Source organism: Lissotriton vulgaris, chromosome 9 (assembly GCF_964263255.1).
Source record: "Lissotriton vulgaris chromosome 9, aLisVul1.2, whole genome shotgun sequence".
Taxonomy (NCBI): Eukaryota; Metazoa; Chordata; class Amphibia; order Caudata; family Salamandridae; genus Lissotriton; species Lissotriton vulgaris.
In genome coordinates, this window is record NC_141697.1 from 410532531 (window position 1) to 410556230 (window position 23700).

Genomic DNA, 23700 nt, shown 5'->3' on the forward strand with positions numbered 1-23700 from the left:
TACTTAATCCATTAGGTGGTTTAATTCTTTCACTTCTGAAAACTGTATCATTCTTCATGCTAAATTGAGACCTTATTTCCCAAAATGGTCTTAATGTCTCAAATAATCAGACCAATTGTTATGAATGCACTCAATCACACGTTTGAGAATAACATCTTTCTGCATTCTGATAACCATTCTTCTTTGCTCACTGCACAACCACCTTCATCATGAACAAAAGCCACTTGAAAAGTATCATACATATCATCCTCACACTTCTAATTTGACCGGCAATCTAGATAAACAATCTGCCAATAGATTCTTTGCCAGGAATATGCACTACTTTGTGAATGAAATCTTGCATACGCATGGACAATCTAGTGATTCTTGCTGATGCACTCACTGTACCTTCAGTTGTCAAAGGTATGACGAGGGGTTTATGGTCACAAAATAAGGTAACAGGTTTTCCCCAAACAAATGCTCTAAAGTGATTGAGAGCCCAAGCACAGGCTAAGGCTCCTCTCTCTATCACAGGGTACCTGGTCTCTGCAGGGGTTAAGGCTCTTGATGCAAATGAAATAATTAATTCTTTACCATTGATGTCCTTTTGAAACAAGATCGCTCAAAGTCCCTTTCCACTGGCGTCTGTGGACATATAACTGGCCAAATTTGGGTCAAAACCATCCAGCGCATGAACTTTGTCAATATGTAATTTAAAAAATAATCTTTCCGCTCACTCCACTTAAGGGTTTGTTCTGCACCAGATGGCTAGAATGCATAGGGAGTAGAAATTAAAAAATTCTGAGTAGCCATTGGATAATTCTGTTCTATGTATGACTAAGGTACTGTAGAGTTTAACACTTGAAGGAAACTACAGAAAACAAAGTATAAGTATTGAAAAATCGTTTGTCCAACAGTTGAAAAAAGATGTGGAAGAAAAAAATATATATTGTTTGAGTCAAAGTACCTTATTTACAACCAAGAATTCATAATAAATGAGCATTGATGCGGTGGTGATGCGAGCGTAAGCTGCGATGAATGACACGCAATGCGATAATTAGCTGACAGTGTTCTTGCCGACATTGCCAAGGTAGCACAAAATGGAGGTACGTACGTGTCACGTAAGGTCACGGTTCTTTGACCTTGTGTAACGTGACGCGCAACGCTGAGTGACATGCCACTCTTGAGAAGACACACCAAGAACTCTTGAATGGAAAGTCCAGCGAAAAGTCCACAAAGGATTCCAAGATGCGCGCAGGAATGACTCGAGCAACACAGCAGCGGCAGTTGAATTCCGCGTTGTTCAGAGGTAAACAACACTCGTCAGTTTTCCTTTCCTTTTCTTTACTTCTCTTTTTTTTTTTAAAGGATATTTCCCATCTTACGGTCACTTGAAACACGATAGTCACTCCAATTAAATGTAGAAATCCTAGTGGTAAGACCGACAGCATTTAAATGAGATACCATGAAGAACAAAGTATGGACAAACGATGACTCTTGTTACCAATTAGATAATCCAGTTGTTATCTTTTCGCAATCAGGCAGTCATCCGAATTGGAAGGTAGCAGGAAGTTCAATTGTAGGAAGAAGTAGAAGGAACTCCTCCAAATTACCGTAAAATTCAGAGATTTTTTTCTCCTTCTTGACAGGTAGTAGAATTCCAGTAATCACGTGGATTCTGCTCCAGACAAATCGTCGCCAAGTACAAAATCACCAAGGCAAGAAGTATTTGTACTCGTTTATTGTCTGGAGCTCATAGATGTCTTTCTAGCTCCTCTGCACTGGTCACTTCAAGTGAACAGTACATTCTTCTTCACATCAAAACAATTCTAATATGGAACATTGCTAGTTACCTAGCAATACTTAAAGTAACAATACAACAAACTGTTTGCGCCCCTGCAAAGTTTGTGTCTATTAATGCGTGCTTCCCATGTGCCATTTTGGATGAGCCGATGATTTGCGTGAATCTATTCTGTGTGTACCAGCGGTCACTCCAAGACGTATGTATATATTTGAGCTTTCCAAATAGTTTTTGAAACCTACTGTTCGGTGAGACTAGCCTGCACTGACCAATTGGTGTGCTTTCAGTATGGTCTGTGCAGTGTTTTCTGACTAGTTATGCATCCTGTAGGCCCTAAGCATCAACAGGCTCTTACCACTGGTCATCATTTGGTACCTCTTCTTGGTCCCTATAGTCTAGCAATATGTCCTTCGCTTCTCCAGCAATCTTGCCTAGCACTGTAACATGCAATAAGGGCAGTTGCCCTCCGTTGACGGTTAATTTGTTTCAATGTTCATTCAGAACCTGTACAGGGTTACTGGTTTCAGCTGTGCGGGTTGAACCATTCTCCTTTCGTCCCCTAGAAGTTTATATTGAAGTTTTTAGAAGGGTGTTAAAAAAAATAAGTTGGCAAGAAGAGAGTGGATTTTGTACTTTATCGATCTAGAAGGACCCAAAGGTTTGTTGTTCTCTTTTGGGTTGACCTTGGGGTGTATGTTGGATATCAAGTAGGGGGCTGGGGATGGCAAGATATTCAGTCCAGTGCAGAAGTAGTGGGGTAAAGCTTTGAATGGATCATGTCCAGGAAACCAGGTCGAGGATATAGCCTTTGAAGTATGCCGTTGAGGCTATTGGTCTCAAGCTGCACGATTTTATATTCTTGGGACCAATTCTGTGCAGTCACAATCTGAAGTTCTTCTGGTATAACAGTTAAAAAACTTCCAATTATACCTTGGTTGTAGCGATGGTTTTATTTTCAAAATGTATTTTTTTTTTTGCTTTTGTTACTTTCCATTCTTTGAATACTGCATAATGAAGGTGTAGTTAGTGTAAAGTACCACTTTGAAATCGTTCTTCCTTGATTAAAAGTATACTTATTTGGTACACGGTTTACCTACAGCATGGAGCATGTCTCTGGCCAGAAGGTCGATCTGCAACTGTCATTGCACATCGAACCCACCACCAGCATACACTACATGCACAGGCCATCATAGTAGAGCAATATCCTAGTTGAACAATCGCATTCCAAACAACCATATTCATTCTAATACAAACCCAAAACACCATTCACCCCCCTATCACGAAACAAAACGGAACCAGCCCCAGGATAACCCACGTGAAAACTAATATCTAACAAAATCCTTGAACCTCTTAAACCAGAAAATCGAAATCTGAGCCTTCCGAGTTCAAAGAAGAACGCCTTACTGGCCCATTAATCCCGGGATCCACATTCCCCCTGCTGATTCAGCCTCCTCTCCTACCTGCAGCCAATGAGTCCATCCATGATCCTGTTCCTTCAAAGAATCCTTCCTACACCTAATTAACTTAGCCTGATCTTGTGTCACCTTCACCAACTGCCTTTTGTTCTACCACCCTAGAAAGCTGCTCCCTTGCTCACCTTACAAACTTAAACAGGGTCTGAAAACACTGTCCCCTTTCTTTGGGTTATGTTAAAAAAAACCTATAACGGTAATCATCAACCAATATCTCCATGTCCCCCAGATGACCCTTCTTGTCAACATTTTCTTTCATTCGCAACTGCTTTTCTCTGAGTATGCCTACAGCTCCACCTGCACTAAAACCTTCCTCCACAGCCACTGTCTTTTTACCCTCTAGCCAGGAAGGAAATAAGGTTCTGTATGCGTTTCTACCTCTTAGCAACTCAAACAGAGTAGCTTCAGTGGTACAGTGCGGTGAGGTGTTCTAATTCCACACCTTGTCCTCCAAAAACTTTCCTACATCTAAACCAGATGCTAAAGCAGTTCAAATTTCTTCCTTTAGGACCTTATTACCACGCTTCACAAGCCCATTAGAAGCAGATGAATACAAAGACACCTTCAAGGGCTTTATATCTTGCATTTCCAGAAATGTGCAAATTATTTCTGACAAGAAGTGTGTGCCATTATCTGTAACTAATGAGCCCCTTCCAACAAAAACACTTTTTTCAAAAATCCAATTCTAATATCTATAGCCGGAGATTCCATGAATTTATAATACAACCACTTTGAATAATAGTCTATAGCCAAAACCACATACCTCATTTCATACAGCAACACATTATATGTCCCCGAGAAGTCCAAACCAACTTTTTCCCAAGCTGCCCTGGGAAATTCAGTTGCTTGCAATGGAATGGGGGCAGTCTTCCAGTGCTTATCTGATACCAAACATTCCTCACAACCATTCACCAAGCTCCTGACTTGAGCATCCATGCCAGGCCACCAATAGTGTTGCTTTATCTTCATGCTAGGTTTAGTCACTCCCAAGTGACCTTTGTGAGTTACCCATATTATGGAATCCCTTGAGCCCGCGGGAGGAATGAATTTGTCTCCTTGTCACAATGTCTTCTTTCACCGAAAGTTCATCCGCCACTTGGCAAAGTTCCTCAAATCACCCGTCAAATTCCTTACCTCTGGCCATTTAAGCGAAGAATATGCCAATACCTTGGACAAAATAGCAGCCTTCACACTAGCATCCTTCCATTCGTTCTCCGAAATGACTGAACTCCATTCTTCAATAGCATCCACCACAGTGACACACTCCACCTCTTCCTCATCAAATCCTCCTCAACATCCTTCTCTGTCAACATTCTAGATAAATAATCCGATTGATGTTTTTACCTTCTGTAATGTGCTTCATTTCAAAATTATACTCCTGCAGTTTTTATACCAATCTGGTCAATCTGGCAGGCATGTTGTTACCCCTAATTTTGCTAAAAATGAAGGTAAGAGGCGTGAGATCTGTATTAATTTCAAATCTGCGACCCCAAATATACATTTAAAATTTTTGAGCCACCCCAACACAAACCAAAGCCTCTTGTTCGATAATACCCTCTCACTCGAGGGCCTGCGCCAAAACAATGAATTCCTTCACCTTTGCAAATACTCCATCCAGTTCCTCCGACCACACAAACATTTGGCCCTTATGCAGCCTACGTAGAGGCTCCACTGTCTGAGCATAGTTAACCACAAATCTGGCTTAATACTCTGTCAGGTCCAAGAAAGAGCATAGCGTGTCCTTATCATTGGGAGCCCTTGCATCCTTAAGTGCTCTGATCACTGAGAACTTTGCTTTAATTCCTTCTCCAGACACCTTGTGCCCCAGGTATTTCAACTCTCTCACACCGAAATTATACAAAAGACTCTCCAAGAGAAAAACAAAGTGCAATCATCCGAGCCCAACACCAGATGGCGATCTATTCATAATGTACCACTCTGCAGCCCTCTATGCCAAGAACAGATGCATACTGGTAAGTAGCATATTCCTTATCTCTTACTGTCATGCCACGCTCCCCCAGAATGTACAACACCTTCACCAATTTATGATGTTCCTCTGAACTTTTTGAAAACATCAAGATATTGTCTAAACATGCCTGCACCCCCTTCATGTCCTGAAATAGTGTATCCATCAGCCTCTGAAATGTGCTGTCTGCCGATGCCAGACCAAAGGGAAGTCTCAGGAATTTGTATGCTCCGAAAGGTGTTACAAACATATTCAATTCCTGAGACTCCCTAGCCAACGGCACCTGATGATAGGCCGACTTCAGGTCAATTAAGGAGAACCACTTGGCTCCTCCCAAATTCTCCAAAAGTTTGTGAATCTTCGGCAGGGGATGGCTGTCAACCACAATCTAATCTCGACGGTCTTTTTATGAACTACCACAATTGGAGTGACCCATTGTGATGACTCAGTGGGTTGTATAATACCTTGTGAGCATAGCCAATCCAGCATAGACCTTAACTCCTCTGTCACGCTCAAAGGCACTGGCCGAACTTTATGTACTACCGGTTCAGCACCAGTCAATAGTCTAATTTTGTGTTCCACTCCTTTCACACAACCCACTTGATCACTAAACACAGATTCGAATTCAGCCAACAGTCCCTTAGGATCAATTCTCGACTCAATCACATTATACACTGAGATTTCCCTCACCCTAACAGGGTTGTCATCCCCAGGCACTAAGTACAAACCCATTCATGCAAGATCTTCCATCTCGCTTTATTTTTTCCTTTGATGGCCACATACACTTTTGTGCAAGTTTCCAGATGCTTAAACTTCACATTGACAATACTGATGTTGATTTTTCTATTTTTCACTACAGCACATTTTATAATTTGATGCTACCAGGAAACGTTTGTTACCATATTTTGTTATTTAATTTTTTTATGACTTTTTGAACTTTTAAGTCCTATTTTTCAAGCAGAACATATATTTTCAATATAAAATATTGTAAAACACATCATACTTTGTATAAAAAAAATTCCTCCAAACAATTTTTTCAAAAATGACATAGGACATAAACCTAATAATACCTGGCGAACAAACATGTAACAATACATTATAAAATCACTCAAACACATTTAAGGACATGGACATTGAAAAAACAACACATTTGCCCTGTGCTGCTCTGTGACCCTGCTCAAACTTCTTTTAACCTTATAACTCGAGCAAATACTAAACAGTGCTGCTGGTTTTTTACTCCCTGTTGGGTTCAAAAATTGAACTCTTACAATTTATATCCTTTTTTTCACTCTGAAACAACCAGGGATATTTTTAATTTGTAGCAGTGAACTTGTTTGGGTTAACCAAGGTCTCTCACCCTAACAGGGTTGTCATCCCCAGGCACTATAGTACAAACCCATTCATGCAAGATCTTTCCATCCCACTATGTTTTTTCCTTTGATGGCCACATACACTTTTGTGCAAGTTTCCCGATGCATTACCTTCACATTAGCCATGAAGAAACCCAACATGTCAATATACTTCTCTCCAAAAGCCTTGGGATTCACATCTGTTTTAGATTGTAATGTTTTCACCCCATTTTTCGTATAAAGAAGAATCTCGCAGAATTGGTATTGGCGATCCAGAATCTGCCATAACTTTGATCTCCATTCCATCAATTGTAGCATCGCACAAAGGACCTTTAATGTCCATGTGTTCCTCCTTATAGTCCAGAGTTAATTGAACATTGCCAAGGAACTCTGTACATAGATCCATTTCTATGTCCGCACAGCCCACCTTCACTGGTTTCTTCTTACTTCTACAAACTTTCTGAAAATGCCCCATTTTTTTTTACAAATGGAACATCGATCACCAACAGCCGGGCAGCCTGAGAAGTTACTGATATGGAATTTTGACCCACACCTATAACAGAATTTTTTTTTGGTTCGTTATTCTGAGTCTTATCCTTCGTTCCAATAGCAAACAACCCGTCTACACTGTACTCCTCCTGTGTAGAAACCATGTTATCTTTAAATGTTGAACCTGCTTGCATTGCCTTTGTTGAAATGCCTGACCTTACTATGCTTAGAGCTAAATCCTATTACCTCACATAGAGAAGGGTTTTTGCAGCTTGAATCCTTTTCTTAATTTTGTGTGAGGCACAATTAAACACAAAGTGGTCTCTGAGGTAATCCTCTAATAATAGTTCGAACCCACAGAATGTTGTCAGGACCCTTAGCGCTGAAATGTACTCCTCCACTTTTTCTTCTTCCCCTTGCTTGCGCTTATAAAAGTTATGCCATGCTAACATTATATTTGGTGTGTCAGAAAATTGTTTCTTTTATCTGGCAATCGCTTCTAAGTAAACATTCCACTGTCTGTCCCCAGACTGACCCAGAGGAGGAGGCATTGGAGGCAAACTATCAAAAATACTCTGCGTCATTTGGCCTTAGCTTACAAAAAGTAAGGCAAATTTACGAGCAGGGGAATACTCTGTTGCATCAATGGCTACCAGATGGTTTTCAAATAACCTGAACCACTCTGACACGACATGGTTGGTTTACCAGGTTTTCCCAAAAATGGATGAGGTTGCCCAATTCGATGAGGGGTTGCCATTGTTTGTGCCCAAGTTGGAAAAGTCACCTTTACTTTAAACCCTTCAAAATTTGTAAAAACCCTTTCAAAATGGTAAAATGAAATACCGTAAAGTTTGTAGAATTTAGGAGCCAGCACTGCGTAAAAGTTTGTGCGTTTCACAGAGGAAAGGAGACTTATAATGGAATAAAGGTGTGCGTGCATCTGTGACATGCTGCTTGACTGCTTCTTGGAAGATGCTGTGAACTCCAGCTGTCTGACAGAGGTGTGCGCGTTACCGTGACAGGCGCTTTATTGCCCCACAGGATTAGCAAGTGGAAGAAAATCGCCATGTCAAAAAGCCAAAGCGCGGCCCGAAAATCCTGCTCTAAGATGACCGCTGTGTCTTTACGTTGCGGAGGCTCAGAGCTTTAATGTCCTCAAGTGCACATGTACAAGCGTTGATCTGTCTCGTGAGATGCCGGAGGCTGCGTGATGACAACGCGAGCCTCCCACAGTTCCTAACGTGCGTGCGCGATACCTTGGAGGTTGCTTAAGGACAGCGCAAACCTCCAACAGTTGTAAGAGCGCGCCGAAGGTCCAAAACCAGCCGCACACCAGCCGAAACAAAAGTAAAAGGTCCTACCAGGCACCTTGACCAGTAACCACTATAGTGTAAGGCATCAATGACCCTTACAATACTCTCCGTGGTGGTACCCGACCTCCAGAGCACAACCACCACAAAGAAAGCTCCAACAGCTTCGGCCAAATGTGAATTGTAGAGACAGTTCTGCCTTCCTTGTGATCATCAATGTGGGAACGCTTGTTCCCTTGCCTGACCGCAACCCTCGTGAAATAGTGGTTCTTGTCTTCGCGTGTCTGCACCATCATGATGAGTTGACCCCACAGCCTGGAGTTTGTGGGTGGATGAAGCCAATCCCAATGTGGTAGGTGTTAAAGTACCTCTCCGAAGTCGTTCTTCCTTGATTAAAACTATATTTATTAGGTACAAGCTTCACCCAGAACTAGAGGACCCCATGGTGATGTGAGAGGTGTAATTTCTGAAGAACATATCCAGTTCAAGGGAACCTTGGTAACCCAATTTGAAAACATATACCCAAGGCGACACCGTGGTGAATACAGTGGATACAGTGATCACTGAATCAGAGGGCACAACATATATTAATAATCCAAGCCTCTGAGGGAAGTAATGTGATGTTAGGAAAAGCCTTACTATAGCGCTTTAATAAACGACAAAAGCGTCCATATAGATGTAAAAAAGAAAAAACCCTTTTTTTGTTGACTGAGGAGAGGGACGAGTGTTGAACCTGCTCTGGGATTCAATAGGATAGTCCCCGTGATCAAGGACTCTGCCCAACTAAGCACCATTATAGAGCTAGATTGGACCAAATATTGTGATGATGACCCCAATAATTATTGTCCTGAGGAAGGTGTGACCACATCCAAGGCCCAATACACCGAAACGCGTCGACGCATTTTTACATGTAGAATCCAAGTAAAGCCGAGTGGTTTCCATAAATACGCCTATCGTGGACATTGGAATACTCAGATATACGAGAATAAGGCTATTGGATCTGATCATTTGGGACTAACATCGTATGTTCCTCTGAAAAGAGGGGTTTCTATTTGTTGTCAAATTAAGTAATGTGTTTTTTATTCTTGTGAAATTTGTTGTGTATGTATAGTGTAATACATATTTTATATTTATGAATGTCTAATGAATTTTTATTGTATTGAGAAAAGTTGTATTTCCTTTTGTTTTTCAGAAAAAGATTGGTTTTTCTGAAATTTTATTCTGTCTTTGTGTTCCTTATGTTAAGGACTACACTCTGTCTAACAGGGAGAAAGAACAAATCGTTTTTTTAATAAAGAACGTATAAACGTTATATTTTAGTATTTTAGTTGTTGGCAAATATTTTTGTCTATATAATATGCTTGTGTTATACTATAGTACTATACAGAATATCTAACTATTCTCCATATAGTTAGTCCAGGGAAATTCCCTTTGACTTTGTTTACAAGCGTCACCCACAGCATGGAGCATGTCTCTGGCCAGAAGGTCGATCTGCAACTGTACTTTCAGTCCATACAGAGCTGGGCCTTGGCTTCATCAGTGACCAATTACAGCTGGCGCCTCTGACCTGCTGGGCCAAGACCTGGCTGAATCCTGAAATTAGTTTAAACCACTCCATCCTCAAAGACTGTATGGGTCTGGAAAAAGTCAACAAAATCCCATGGTTGGTTTACATTAAAAACACCTTTTGTAAACTGGGGAGGCCAGAACTATACTCTGACTCAAGCACCATCAAGAAGGGTGACGTACTGTGGATTAAGAACAATTTTTTGGGACGTGCGGAGATGGAACGGGAGGAAGTAGAGATCCAAAAACCGGGAGTTAGAGCTAATTACATACTTCAGACTACCCCTAAACTGGAACCCTACTTGACTATTGTGACCCGGCCCTTCCATCGTAACCTCCTTGTGAGATTTAGACTTAATATCATCCAGTATTCCTTGGGGAATTATCCAGTATGGGGAAAATCAGATCCATCTACCCCCTATAGCTGCGATAATTTCTCCGAACAGACACTGATGCACTTTATTATGTTTTGTGGCCATTATGAGGAATGTAGGAAACCGTTTTTATTACCTATTTTGAGAGAAGCAGGGTTTACTCAAGTCCGCCCCGCTCTCCGCTACCTACAGCTCTTGAGTAGCATCAGAGTAATATTTGGGGTCGCAAGTTTTTTGGTTGCTGCTATGCGTATTAAGTCTAAAAAACTGAAGCTAAACGTTCCTTGAAATATGTAAATAATTATTATTCTTTAGTTCTACTGATGAAATGCTTTACCCTATGTAAATATATGAAATTGTTCTCCTAAATGCTCTTTTAATGTAGACTGTTTTTATACATGAATTGTTTTTAACACATGAATTGTTGTTTTTATATATGTAATGGAATTGCTTTTATGATTTTAATTAATCGAATAAAGCTTGCATTGACTTGACTTGATCTGCAACTGTCATTGCACATCGAACCCACCTCCAGCGTACACTCCATGCACGGGCCATCATAGTAGAAGAATATCCTAGTTGAACAATAGCATTCCAAACAGCCATATTCATTCTAATTCAAACCCACTAGTGAAAGGCTGCTGTGACGAATCACAGATTAAGGCTCTTGGGTCCAGGGTTAACCATTTCACACTGCACATTAAAAATTGTAGACTATTGCAAGTGATCCCTAGCTGCGGTTAAATAGGAATGATTTCCTTCTTGTGGATGATGAAGACTTGTGTTGAGCTGGATTCTAGCTCCACTTAGTACTCAAGAGGCAGTTGCTGCTAGAGATCTAGTGAAAGTGATGTACCTAATTGGAGACCGATGCAAAGCACACCTTGATCTGTCATGATAACTAAGAACTGACCTGCTACACAATACGAAGTGTCTTCATAATTCTTGTACAAGCATCCTTTTAATTGTGTTGCATGGGATAATTTATAGGAGTTCACAGACCCTGCAAGACTTTGGTACAAGAAATATTTAAACAAATCCCTGAAAAGTAGCTGAATCTAGCCAACTCCTCCTAATAAATACAGTACTTTTATGTGCGACAGTAAACCATTATGCTATGCGGTTGGGAAATTTGTGTCTGTTGCCGAACGGTTAACAGATCAGTGTGACTCATTGTATTATAGGTGTATTATGGGAAGATTGAGGCTTGTACATTGGAGCATGATGGATGGTTATTGTGAAATAGGTTCCAAGGACTAGTGTTCCAGTTTGAACTAGGAGTCCGATGGTACCCCATTGTTCTCATTTGTAATTCATTAGAATTGGGTCTACGCCCTAATGAGAATTGATTCTCAGTTTCCCTCTGGTCATAACTGCATCTTGCACACATATATATAATTGTATTTTGCACATTTAATACTGCTGTGGTTCTGTCTTGCACAAAAGAAACAGTATTATGTACAATGACAATGTTTACCTTGTTTATTTGTACGACTAATTATAGATCTTTGTGAAGTCAGTTTTATGGATAATGTATCCCAGTTAAATTTGGAGTTGGACGGACCCTCTAGTTCCAGTTGCATTTTGTACAATATATATTTTCTACATTAATCACTTCTGTGATTCTATCTTGCACAAAAGGAATTGTTTCTCTTTGGCACAATGACAATTTCCATTTTGTTTAAATGTATGAATAATTAAGTTTTTAGATTTTTTTTATGATGAGCAGGTGGTTTTTGGACGCAATTGTTTTTTTGTGGAAAATGTCGATATTGGATGATTGAAGTTCTTTTTAAAGTGTATGTTGTATTTTAATCTTATGATTTGTATGTATACCGCAATTTTGTATTGCCTTATTGGAAGGACATCAAAGAGTTAATAAAACATATTGTGAGACAGTGCCATCTTTCTTGCATGGTATGCCCCCACTTTTTGCTGAATTGCTGATGTGCTTTGACTCAGTGTGCCCTGGGCTCCTGCTAATCAGGTACCCAGGACCTGTGTTCCTTCCCTAAAACTGTGTTGAAACTAAAACCCAATTGGCATCTCTGGCCATATGTCAGCCCCTGGTAAATGGTACCCTAGGTACCCAGGGCCTTGTAACCAGAGAAGACCCCTAAGGGCTGCAGCACTTATTATGCCACCCTACGGGTCCCTCCACCCTGACAAGCACACACTGCCTTTGCAAGCTGAGTGTCCTGGTGCAGAACTAAAGAAAGAGTCGACATGGCACATCCCTGTGTACCATGCCCACAAACCCACTGCCCTGGCATACCTCAGTCACCCCTCTGGCTGGGTGCACTATGCCAGTGGTGTGGGCACAGGTGCATGAGCCCTGTGCCCCCCTACAGTACCCAAGGCCATTCCTGGGCACTGTAAGTGCAGTGTTGCCATTAAGAGTATATGGTACTGGGAGGTCGTCATTACGAACTCCACAGCACCATAATGGCTACACTGAAGACTGACAAGTTTGATATCAAACTTCTCAGCACATTAAACTCACACTGATGCCAGTGTGGGATTTAATGTAAAATGCACTTCAGAGGGCATCTTGGAGATACCCCCTGAAACCTAACCTACAATCCAAGTCTTGCCTGAGAGGCTGCCTAGGCTGCCACACAGCAGACATGTTGCTGGACCCCTGGGTGGAGAGCCTCCCGCTCTCCTGAGCCTGCAACAATGCACATCCTGGGCGAGGTGCTAGGTGTCCTCCCCCAGGATGGGCAGGGGGAAGCGTCAAAGGACCGCCTTTGTGAGCTTCTCCAGGCCACTTGCTGTAATCAGCAACTGGCCCCCACCGGTTCTGACCCCCACTGTGGCGGGAATCCCTAAGTGAGGAATGGGGTTGTGCCAGCATGTGGCAACTCCACCCCTCAGGTGGGAGAGGCGAGGTGAAGCACAACTCCGGGCTCTGGCCATCTTGAAGATGGGGAGCCCTGCCCAATCAGAGATAGGCTCCTGCCCCCCTCCCACAGGAGAGGAGCAGGATAGGGGGTGTACTCACCCCAGGATAGGGGCCTATCGGTCCCTGCCCTTCACCTACCTGTAACGCCCCTAAATTTAGTATTAAGGAGCACCCTGAACCTTCCTTCCTCAGATCCCGATTTCGAAACATGAAAGAAGACCAAGAAGAAGACTTGCCGTGCAGCTGCTAACAAGAAGGCGACACCAACTGACTTGGCCCCAGTCCTACCGACCTGTTGATCCTTGAACCTGCTCCTGCTAAATCCCGGCATCTCCTGCGGACAGCAACCTCGAGAACCCCGGAGGTCCGTCCTGCCTACCTTGAACTTCTTAGAGACTGGGACTCCCATGAGCCGTGGTTCTGCTCAAACAGTAATACCCCTGGTGCCAGCCAGGAACCACAAATCCAGCACACTCTGCACCCGCCGAGCCTGGCCAGTGCCTGAGTGGACAAAGACCCTGAGGAAGAAAGTCCCTGACCTGGAATCCAGTGCCCAAGGACCCTCCTCGATGACCCAGATGACGCCTGCAGCCTCAGAAACAGGGACCGTACCAACCGCGACCAGCAGAAGGTAAAATTTCCCGACGACAAAAGACACCCCTGCACCCGGCGCCCCACGGTCCTCTGTGCCCAACTCCGGGGTGCCTACTTACCCTCCAAGATCCCAACGTACCCCTCGAAGTGTTGGTCGCTCCTGAAGAATATCCGTTCCCGAGCCTGCAGCCTTTGTTCACTTTCCAAGATCTCCATTGAATAACATTGAGCGCCCGCCGGCTCAAAAGCACCCTGCACCCAGCTGCCCGAGTGCCCCTGGCAGTGCAACCTTGGTCCTAACCTACTTCCCCATTTGCCTTGAACAAGTGACCAGGAACCCAGCTCCCACAGCCGCGTGACCTGCTTGCTAGCAGCCACCAACCGAAGGCCCCCCTGCCTCTCATTGGATAACATTGGGCCTAACCACCTCTGCACCCTGCTGCCTCTGTGCCGCTGAGGGTGTACCAACTGTACCTACCTGACCCTGGGAGACCCTGAGTCCATGCCCTGAACCTCAACTCTGCCAGTCAAGTACTCACCTAAAAGCTGATAACTCACTTTTCTTCCATAGGCTAAGATTGACTGGTTTTACTTGGAAATTCTTCTAAGTGTGGAGTTTTGGAACTTTGAAATATTCATCTAAAACCACCCAACGAATTCCGATTTACTCATGTGTTATCAGGAGAGAACTCAGGTCTGCATTTTTTAGCCCAGCACAGACCCTGAAAAGTAATTTTAACCGTACTTACCAGCAACTTGAATTCCCTTCTATAGGATCCCAGTGTCTGGTTTTCATCAGAAAAATTTCGAAGTGTCGATTTTCAGAGACTACATATATTCCTTAAAAATTGCCTGTTTGATTTAGGTTTAAAGTATTTTATTGGTGCAACACAAAGACACAAACATACAAGGCGTATTAGGCATCAAGTCACTGTGGCCAGGGCCATGTTCTCAGCGGTAGCGTCCCAAGGAACATTGCAAATGAAGACTAGTCCCCTGCGGCACATGAAGACAGGCATTGTTGCAGTAGTATAACAACCACCCCCCCGAAACTACCCCCAAACCCCCAACTCCCGGATCCCCTACTCTCTACCCCCCTTCGTCCAGTGCGCAGGCCTCTCCCCAGCTGTCTACCCTGGTCGCTGTTTAGCAAAAGAAACTAGCCCAGCTTCCATTCAAGTGGTCAGTTCTGCAGGCGTTGTGAGCCTCAAGAGGCGTAGGTATCTGGGGCAAGTGAGTTCCCTGAATTCAGTAAGCAGCAGAGACGGGAACGGCTGCCAAAGTTCGTCAAATTGGTCTATGTCCCCTGCTACTGTAAGCGATAACTTCTCCATCCCCAATGCATGCCATAGTCTGTGGAGCCAGCCCGTGATAGAAGGAAGCGTGGCGGTGCGCCAGTGTAGTAGGATGTTCTGTACTGCGGAGCCTAGTCCAATAGCTATCTGCCTGCCTCTGCGAGATTTAAGGGGATACATTAACCCGTTTGGGAGTCCTAACAATGTGTGTGCCGGGAAGCGTGGCAATTCGGTATCGAAATGGGAGTCTATCTCATCTAATACTTCCTTCCAGTAGGATTCTAGGAGTGGACATTCCCACAGGATGTGTGTCAGTGTTCCCACTTGCTCGCATCACCTCCAACAAGCGCTGTCCTTGCTTCGGTCCATTTCATGTACTCTTTCAGGTGTGTAGTACCAGTAGGTGGAGATTTTAGTGTCTCAGTGAGTCCCATGTGGTATGCTCAGTGTCGCGCTCTGTATGAAATATGCTCCCATTCCTTATGGCTCAGTGACCTGCCCAGTTCCCGTTCCCAGCGCTCCCTCCCTGGATTATAGAGGTGTGAAGAAGGTGTCTGCAGCAGCTTATAGAGATCTGTAATCAGTTTCCCCTCCGACGTGCGAGTCATGAGCCATCTCTCATAAGGGAGGAGTTGCCTATCTACCGCTTCCCGCACCTGTGGGTGTAGCGCCCAGTGGCGGACCTGCATGTAGCGGAGTCTTTCAGACTCTGGGAATGAATATATCTGTCGGAAGCTCGGGAAGGGGATGACCCCTTCTGGGTCGTACATATGACACAGGGCCCGACACCCGGCTGCTCGCCAGTAGGTAAAGGCCCCCTTTTCCATCCCCGGAGTAAAGTCCGGATTGTCTACCAGCGGTGTGAGTGGTGACAGGAATGTGGTAAGAATGTGGACGACGTTGGTGGCATCCCAGACCCGTAGGGGCACTCTGGTGACGAAAGAGGCATATAAATTCGCAGGGCGATGAGTCTGACGCAGAAATGGTACCTCCTGGAGGGGTCAACCTGCCACCGCCTGGTCCTGGAAGAGCCAGTGCTTGTCAGATTCCCACCTACTCCATTCTACAAGGTATTGCAGCTGAGTCGCTTGGAAGTATTTGCAGAGGTCCGGTATCCCTAGACCTCCTGCCTCAGGAGCCAGCATAGAGAGTGCCGTCCGCCTTCGGGGCTTCCTGCCATTCCAGATAAAACGCAAGAGATCTGCCTGTATCTGTTGGATCCACCCAGCGGGCGGCTGAAGCGGTAAGGCCATGAACATGTACAGAACCTGGGGCAATACCGTCATTTTTACCGCGGCTATTCTGCCCAACCAGGAAAGGGTGCTGCGGTTCCAACGTCAGAGTTCCTCCCGGATCTTCCTGCCCAGGGTGGCGTAGTTGGTCGTCCGCATAGCCGGCAAGGTGGGGGCCAGCTGGATCCCCAGGTAAGGCACCAGATCAGACGACCAAAGCATGGGGAACATGCCTTGTAGGTATGATCTAGTGGCTGGCGCATGGGATACGTCCAGAGCCACCGATTTCCCCATATTCATTCTGAATCCCGCAACAGTAGCAAAGGAGTCTAATTCTGCAATGCACACCGGGAGGGCCGACCGGGGTTTGTCCAGTGACAATATAATGTCATCCGCATAGAGGCTTATGGTGTGAGTAAAGCCTCCGAACCGCACCCCGTTAACCGCTGGGTTGGTACGTATCCGTTGAGCGAGGGGTTCCATATAAAGAGCGAAGAGCAGGGGTGAAAGTGGGCACCCCTGCCTAGTTCCCCTCTCAATGTCGAAGCTCCATGAGCGGTGACCATTCACCCGTACCACTGCCATTAGGAATTTATAGCAATTAAGGATCATGGACCGGAATTTCTCTCCTATACCTGCCTTCACCAGGACTTGCTCTAGATAGGGCCAGTGTACTCGGTCAAACGCTTTTTCAGCGTCCACCGCCAGTAGCATTCTCTCTCCGGGAATTCGGGAGGCCTTCTCTATAAGGTGGACAATCCTCCTGGTGTTGTCCACCCTCTCCTGCCCGGGGACGAACCCGCCTGATCCGGTTCTATAAGCCCCGGTAGATGGGGGGCCAATCGGGCCACAAGCATCCCGGTGTACAGCTTAAGATCTACATTTAATAGAGATATCAGTCTGTAGGATCAGCATTGCGACCTGTCCTTCCCTGGTTTGGGGATGACCGTGAGCGAGGCCCGCAGGAGGTCAGGTGGGATGGCTCCCGGAGTCGCGAACGAGTTAAATAGGCGGGTAAGGAGTGGGGCCAGCGACGTGCAAAACGTTTTATAAAAAAGAGACGTGTATCCATCCGGCCCAGGAGCTTTACCGTGCTTGAGTTTGGCGATGGCAGAGATCACTTCTTCGGTTCGGATGTCTCTGTCTAGGAACTCTGCCTGCGAGGGGGCCAGAGAAGGGAGGGTGACCGAGTCTAAGTATGCTGTTGTTGCGGCATCATCCGGGGGATCCCCGGCATAGAGATCTGCGTAAAACCTGCGGAAGGTTTCGGCAGTATGGGCGTCCTCCGTGACCAACGACCCCATGGGGTCAGATCTTTCACCATCTGTCGTCGGTGCGTCACCCGGAGCGTATTAGCCAACAGTCGGCCACATCGGTCCCCTCCGATGTAGTAGGTATGGCGCAAGCGGAGCGCAGCGTATTCTGCACGGTCCATGTCTAGTGCCGTCAGGAGTTTCCTTGCCTCTTTAAGCTGCTTCCAGATCCGGGGGGCTCCCGTCTGACGGTGCATCTGTTCGAGCTCGCAAATCCGCTGGGTGAGTGCATCCCTCTTACTCTGCCGTTCTTTATTTTCAGCCGAGGAGATGGCTAGGAACTCCCCCCTAAGTACAGACTTCAATGCCGCCCATTGCGTCGCCAGGGAGGTGTCAGAGTTATCATTGTGGGTCAAATAATCCCCGATAGCACCAACTATGCGTTGAACCACTTCTTTCCTATGCAGTAAGGTGTCCCTAAGGCGCCAGACCCTGGGAGGGCCTGACACCGGCGGCAGGCATAGCGTTGTGGAGATCAGGACATGGTCCGACAGGGATATCACTCTTATCTCCGTCGTTGTGGCCAAATCCGTATTGGAGTTGTGACCAGAAGGTGGTCCACTCTCGCATAAGTTTTATGTGCGTGGGAGTAATACGAATACTCCCTGACAGTGGGGTGCATGCAACGCCAGAGATCGTATAGGTCCACTTCCGACAACTGTGCCTTACACCCGGCCGAGAACTCCCCTGCTTGTGGAGAGCGCTGTGCGGATCTGTCCAGGGCCGAGTCGAAGACCATATTGAAGTCTCCTCCAATGATAATGTACCTGTCCTGCGAGGCAGTAAAGTCTATCAGTGCCGATCTCAAGAAGCACTCTTGCTGATCATTAGGGCTATACAGGGACCCAACCATAAGGGTAACACCCCCGATCCTAAACCGATAAGCAAGCAGCCTGCCTTTGTGTTCCGCATTTTTGTGAAGGACCTCCCCCCTGAAATGCCGGGCCACCAGGATCGCCACCCCCGCAGACTTAGTGTTGCGGGAAGAGAAAAATTGTGTTGGGAACTTATGTGAGCGTAGCCTATGGGAGTCACGGGCCAGCAAGTGAGTTTCCTGAAGGAGACAGATATCGGCCTGGGTGCTCTCTAGTAGGGACAACACTGCCCGTCTCTTGACCGGGTTATTTAGGCCTCTGACATTAAGAGTGACTATCTTAAGAGTCGTGGGTGGCATGTGAGATGACGGAGGTAAAAGCGTAACACTCCCGCCTGAGCGGAACAGGGTGCATGGATGCCGCTAAGGCGGCCAAGACCTGCAGAATGCACTGGACGACCCACCCTCCCCCCCTTGAATCCCCTACCCCACCCAAAACTCCCCCATCCTTCCCCCTTGACCCCAACTTAAAACAACCCCAACTCCCCTTCCCTGTGCCCTCGTTGAATACCAAAACCCCATAGTCCCAGTCCCGTCCGCAGGGGACAAGTCTGTGGTAAGTTACTGAAGTGGACGTCCAGCCACTACACTCCCGCCCGCCACCCCTCCCCTCAGAACCCCCAAACCTGCGTTGCGAGAATTGCTGTATCGATCTCCCCCCGGAGTCATCTTAGGCTGTCAGCGTGACGTCACTCGGACCTGTGTCTCTGGCCACCTCCTGCACTGCGTTGTCCATTTCTGCTCGGACAGTTGGCGTGTCCGGCCGAGCAGAGGAGCCAGAGAGCCGGCGTTCAGAGACCTGTAGCCATCCGTCCCTGGTGATACGTGGCCGTCTTGGAGTAGGTGCATCTCCGTCCGTAGCAGTAATTCCCAGGACCTCGCAGGTGTCCTGGAGGGAGCGAAGTTGATGCAGGGTGCCATTCCACCGGAAGATGAGGCAGAAGGGGTGGCCCCAGGAGTATTGCGTCCCATGTTCTCTTAAAAAGTCTGTTGCTATTTTAAATGCTTTACGCTTCTGGAGCGTGATGGCCGATAGGTCCTGGAAGAGAGCATCCGGGTGCCCCGGAAGTGCAGCGACTGTTGTTTCCGTACTTCCCGGAGGATCCGTTCCTTAAGCGGGAAATCAGGTAAGAAGGCCAGGATATCCGGCGGTGGTGCCGAAGTCCGACGCGTTAGGCCCACTCTATGTGCCCTGTCAATTCGAATGGGAAAGTCCTCCTGTTCACCCAGTATCTCTTTAAACAGGGCCTGCAAATACCCAACAATGTCCTCACCCTCTTCTTTAGGAGGTACCCCCCGGGCTCTGATGTTGTTCTGGCAGGAACGGTTCTCGAGGTCCTCATTGTGTGCCTGAAGGTCAAGTTGCTGATCCTCAAGTGTAGTACCTCCTGCTGCAGTAGCCCGATCTCCTCATCCCTCGTGTGTCCTGCTTCCTCCACGGTAGCTACCCGTTCGCCAAGGCCATCCACTTCTCTCCGTACCTCCCGAACCTCTCCGGCCACTTCTTGCTTCAGCGTCTGGAAGTAATCCCGAAGAGAGCTGAAAAGAGATTCCAGGAATTACCTGGTGACTGGTGGTTCCCCGTCGATCGCCTCTTGCGAGCCCCTCAAGGGGCCCGGCGAGTGCTGCCCCTTGTCCTGTTTCGCTGGACCCCTGTTCAGCATTTCCAGCAGTGTCCGTTCCCCTTTCTTGCCCCCTCTGTTGCCAGCCATCATATACGCGGGAACTTCCTGGTTAGAGTCTAGTCGTGCTGTCGGCCAGCTCCAATGGTCAGCAAGGTTTAAGGACAGCTATCCATCCGGGGAGTTTGCTCCTTACGTTGCTGAGGCTTGGTCCACTCCCCTACTACGGGCACAACGGTCCACCCACCTCTGCCTCGGTCCTTCATTGCATTCTCCGGTCTCAGCCACAGGTGGATGGCCAACACCAGCCTCGGGTGGCTGCAGAAGGGTTCGTCCAGTTATTGCATCTGTGCTTCACCACCTCTCTTCTATCAGGGACCGTCGTCGCTGACTCCCGGGGCACCGGGTACACTGGGTGGCCGCCGCTGTCCGGGAGGTTCCGTTTCTGGCTCCCCAGGACTCACCGAACCATCCGCGATCCTCCTCCAGTCGCATCTGCTGCCAAGAGACCCGTAGGCCTCCCCGGGCTGACCTAGGCCACCACTCCCCGGTCGGCAATGTCCGGCCTACTCTCGTACCCAGGCTCAGGCCTCCGGCCAAGTCGTTAGGCCTCCGGTGCACACCGCCTCCACCAGGGGTCCTGGTCGATAGTGTGGGGTTTCTGCCCACCCTAGAGTCCTTGCTGTGGAGATAGATTGTCCCCTGGGCCTCGTGCTGAGACACAGTGCGCCCCCGGCAGGGCCGATCTGGGCCCAGTACGTCTTATCGGCGGTGTAGCGGTGCTCGCTGATGGACCTTGCCCTCAGTCGGTAGCACCCCCGCCGTCAGCTATTGCTTCCGCTTGTGACCTCGGCGAGATCCGGTGGTGCTCAGCCACCTGCGGAGGCCTGTGTCGTCCTGGCAGCAGGCCACGTCCCCGGCCTTGGGTAGGGTATCAACCGGGTCACGTGTTCCGGCACTGCTGCCTCCCGCCTCCGGGTGCTCCTGCACTGCTGGGCTCTGCCTGGGGTTGCGGCCGGGTCTCCCCCCCCCCCCCCCCCCGCCCCCCCCCCCCCCCCCCCCCCCCCGCCGCTGGGCAATCTGCTCCGCACTGCTCCGTTCCTGGCCCGCACGTCGTGTCGCCGTCAGCCGTGTGGGCTCTGTTTCTCGGCCTCACCTCTGCGCCCCTCCGTATCGGCCGATGGATCGGGGTTCCGCCGTTGTGTGTGCGGGGTCGCTCGGTGCACCCGGGCAGCACGTCGGATGCTCCTCCACTGCCGGTGCCAGTACTAGTAGGGGGGGGAAATCCCCCGGAGGCCACTGGTCAGGGGCCCACTGGTAGGCCGCGCCCACGGCCTTGCTTATGAGCACTGCGCCGATTCACGGGCTCCGACCCCCTCGCCTCCGAGTGCCCCCTTACTGCTGGGCGTCGGCGGGGGGCTCGACAGGAACGCACTCCATTGCTGGGTGCTCCGCACTGCGCTGGCCCGTCCCAGGCCTGGGCACTGTGTCTCTGTCTCCCATGCGGCTTCGGTTCCCGGCCTCTCCGCAGCGCCGTCTCAGGCTCCCCAGTAGCTTCGTCGATGCGGACTCCGGGGGTGTTACCACACACCGATGTGTTCCGCCGATTGTTCTCCTACCCCCGGCGTGAATCTTTAGCGAGCTGGGGGGAGAAATGCTCAGATTTATGGTTCAGGGTTCTAGGTTCATGGGAGCTCGCGGAAAGTGCGACCGCTCACCTCGCCATCTTGGCCACGCCCCCCTGCCTGTTTGATTTAAACGCATTCCTTCAAGTGTTTACAGGAGATGCACCATTGCTGGATCCAGGATCTAATACTGAGTAAGAAAAAGTAATCAAGGTTATAATCTAACTTTAGCCTCTGCCAAACCTCTGGGGACTGTGGACTCTATGCACACTGTACCTTACTTTGGTCCATTATATACAGAGCCACTTTCTTACACATATGTACTCCAGTTGTGTCTCTCATATCCAGGAAGATAGATTGAGGTATCCAAACCGTATTATCCTTTGACAATGATGGTAAGAATTGGGACAAATCAGAGCAAAACCAAAGTCAAGATAAACATACTTCATTTCAGACTAGGGAGAAGCGCAGAGTTGATGCTTTTGGCCATACTAGATCTTCCCATTGATGCTGTTAGACCCTGTTCGGGTTGGGGGCACAGGGCAGATGGGCTACCGTGTTGGTTGCGGTCGTTTGCCATTGGTCTTCTGTAGTGTGGCCCCCTGTAGCTCTGTAAAGGGCCAAGTACACACACACCCCTTCCGAACTCACACAGGGGAGCGAGTGCGAGTAGTCCGAGGCCTCTCGGGAAAGTTCAGTAGGGTACTAAAGCTCAGAAATCAAGCCACGAAAAATGTGCTGTCCAACCTAATGCTTATCAAAGCAAAAATAAGAGCTTAATTATCAAAGCAAAATGTCATATGGTAGTTAGTCAGTCAGTTGCAAGGTTGTAAATTAATCTCCGATGCCCGTTTAGGAGGCCCCCTCCGCCGCAACCCCCCCCCCCCCCCCTCCCCTCCCTTGCCCCCCCCCCCCCCCCCCCCCAATTTACACCCTTTCTAGGAGTGGTTATTGTGCCTCTAGTTCTCCCACTTATAAGTAACTTATATGCACAGATTAGTTGCAGTTCGCTAGGTCTCTAGGCGCTCGGTGTAGTTTACAGTTTGTCAATAGTCTATACCTAAATGAAAGGGATCGCTTTAGGCAACATTCACGGTTCCCACTGCTGAACTCTGTCTAGTTCAGTCTTTTCATGATGGGATCCTTTCCCTTATATTTGTTATTCCTAATTTAAGAAACCAAGTTTGACTGTAAAGTTTCTGAGTGTTTTAACATTTTAGAATACTCCAACTGTAGGATTGATGGCAAATTCTTGATCTTTGAACAAATTGCCTCACCATACCTAAAATTAAAATAGATTGCAAGTCACCTGGGAGTTCTGTGACAAGTTAGAGGAAGGAGGGTAAAGACCACATCTTCATAGAGTCGGGGAACTCAGAGGTGGCATAAATATTCCTAAAATACACAAAGGGTATTTTATATTTTACAATACATGGGCCCCTCACAAATACAAATCAACTTTTAAAACCCCAGTCATTTGCTGCTTCTTATGAAATACTGTGGCCATAGACACAGAGAATAAATATGGATCCTCTCCAATGTAAATAAGATCAACATTTTCCAGCTCTTGATTGATTGCAAAATATATTTGAAGCTATTTAATGTCACTTTAAAAAGAGGGAACGAGGATGATATATATTTTTTTCTTTGAGCTATTTTTCCTTTTATTGTTTAAACGGTTATAATGATGCCACTGCGTGTCCTGCCTTACGTATTCTGCTCACTCTGGCAGCAGCCAGTGTGACATCGTTGCTCAAATAGTAATACGTTGTGTCAAAGCTAGACCAATATGGTTTGCATTTATTACAGGCTTCTATGTATTATCGAAATGTTTAATAATCTGCGCCTGAAACTTAATCCTTAGTGACGGGAGCCATGACTTTAAGTGATTATGAGTTCCATAAATATTTGCTCATAACAGAACAAAGTTATAG

At 47.0% G+C, this 23700-nt stretch overlaps 1 protein-coding gene across 3 annotated transcripts in view; it reads left to right on the forward strand.

The window, feature by feature from the left end:
* Positions 1 to 23700, forward strand: part of PPP2R5C (protein phosphatase 2 regulatory subunit B'gamma) — a 1413048-nt gene that overhangs the window by 558695 nt on the left and 830653 nt on the right. The window lies entirely within an intron of this gene.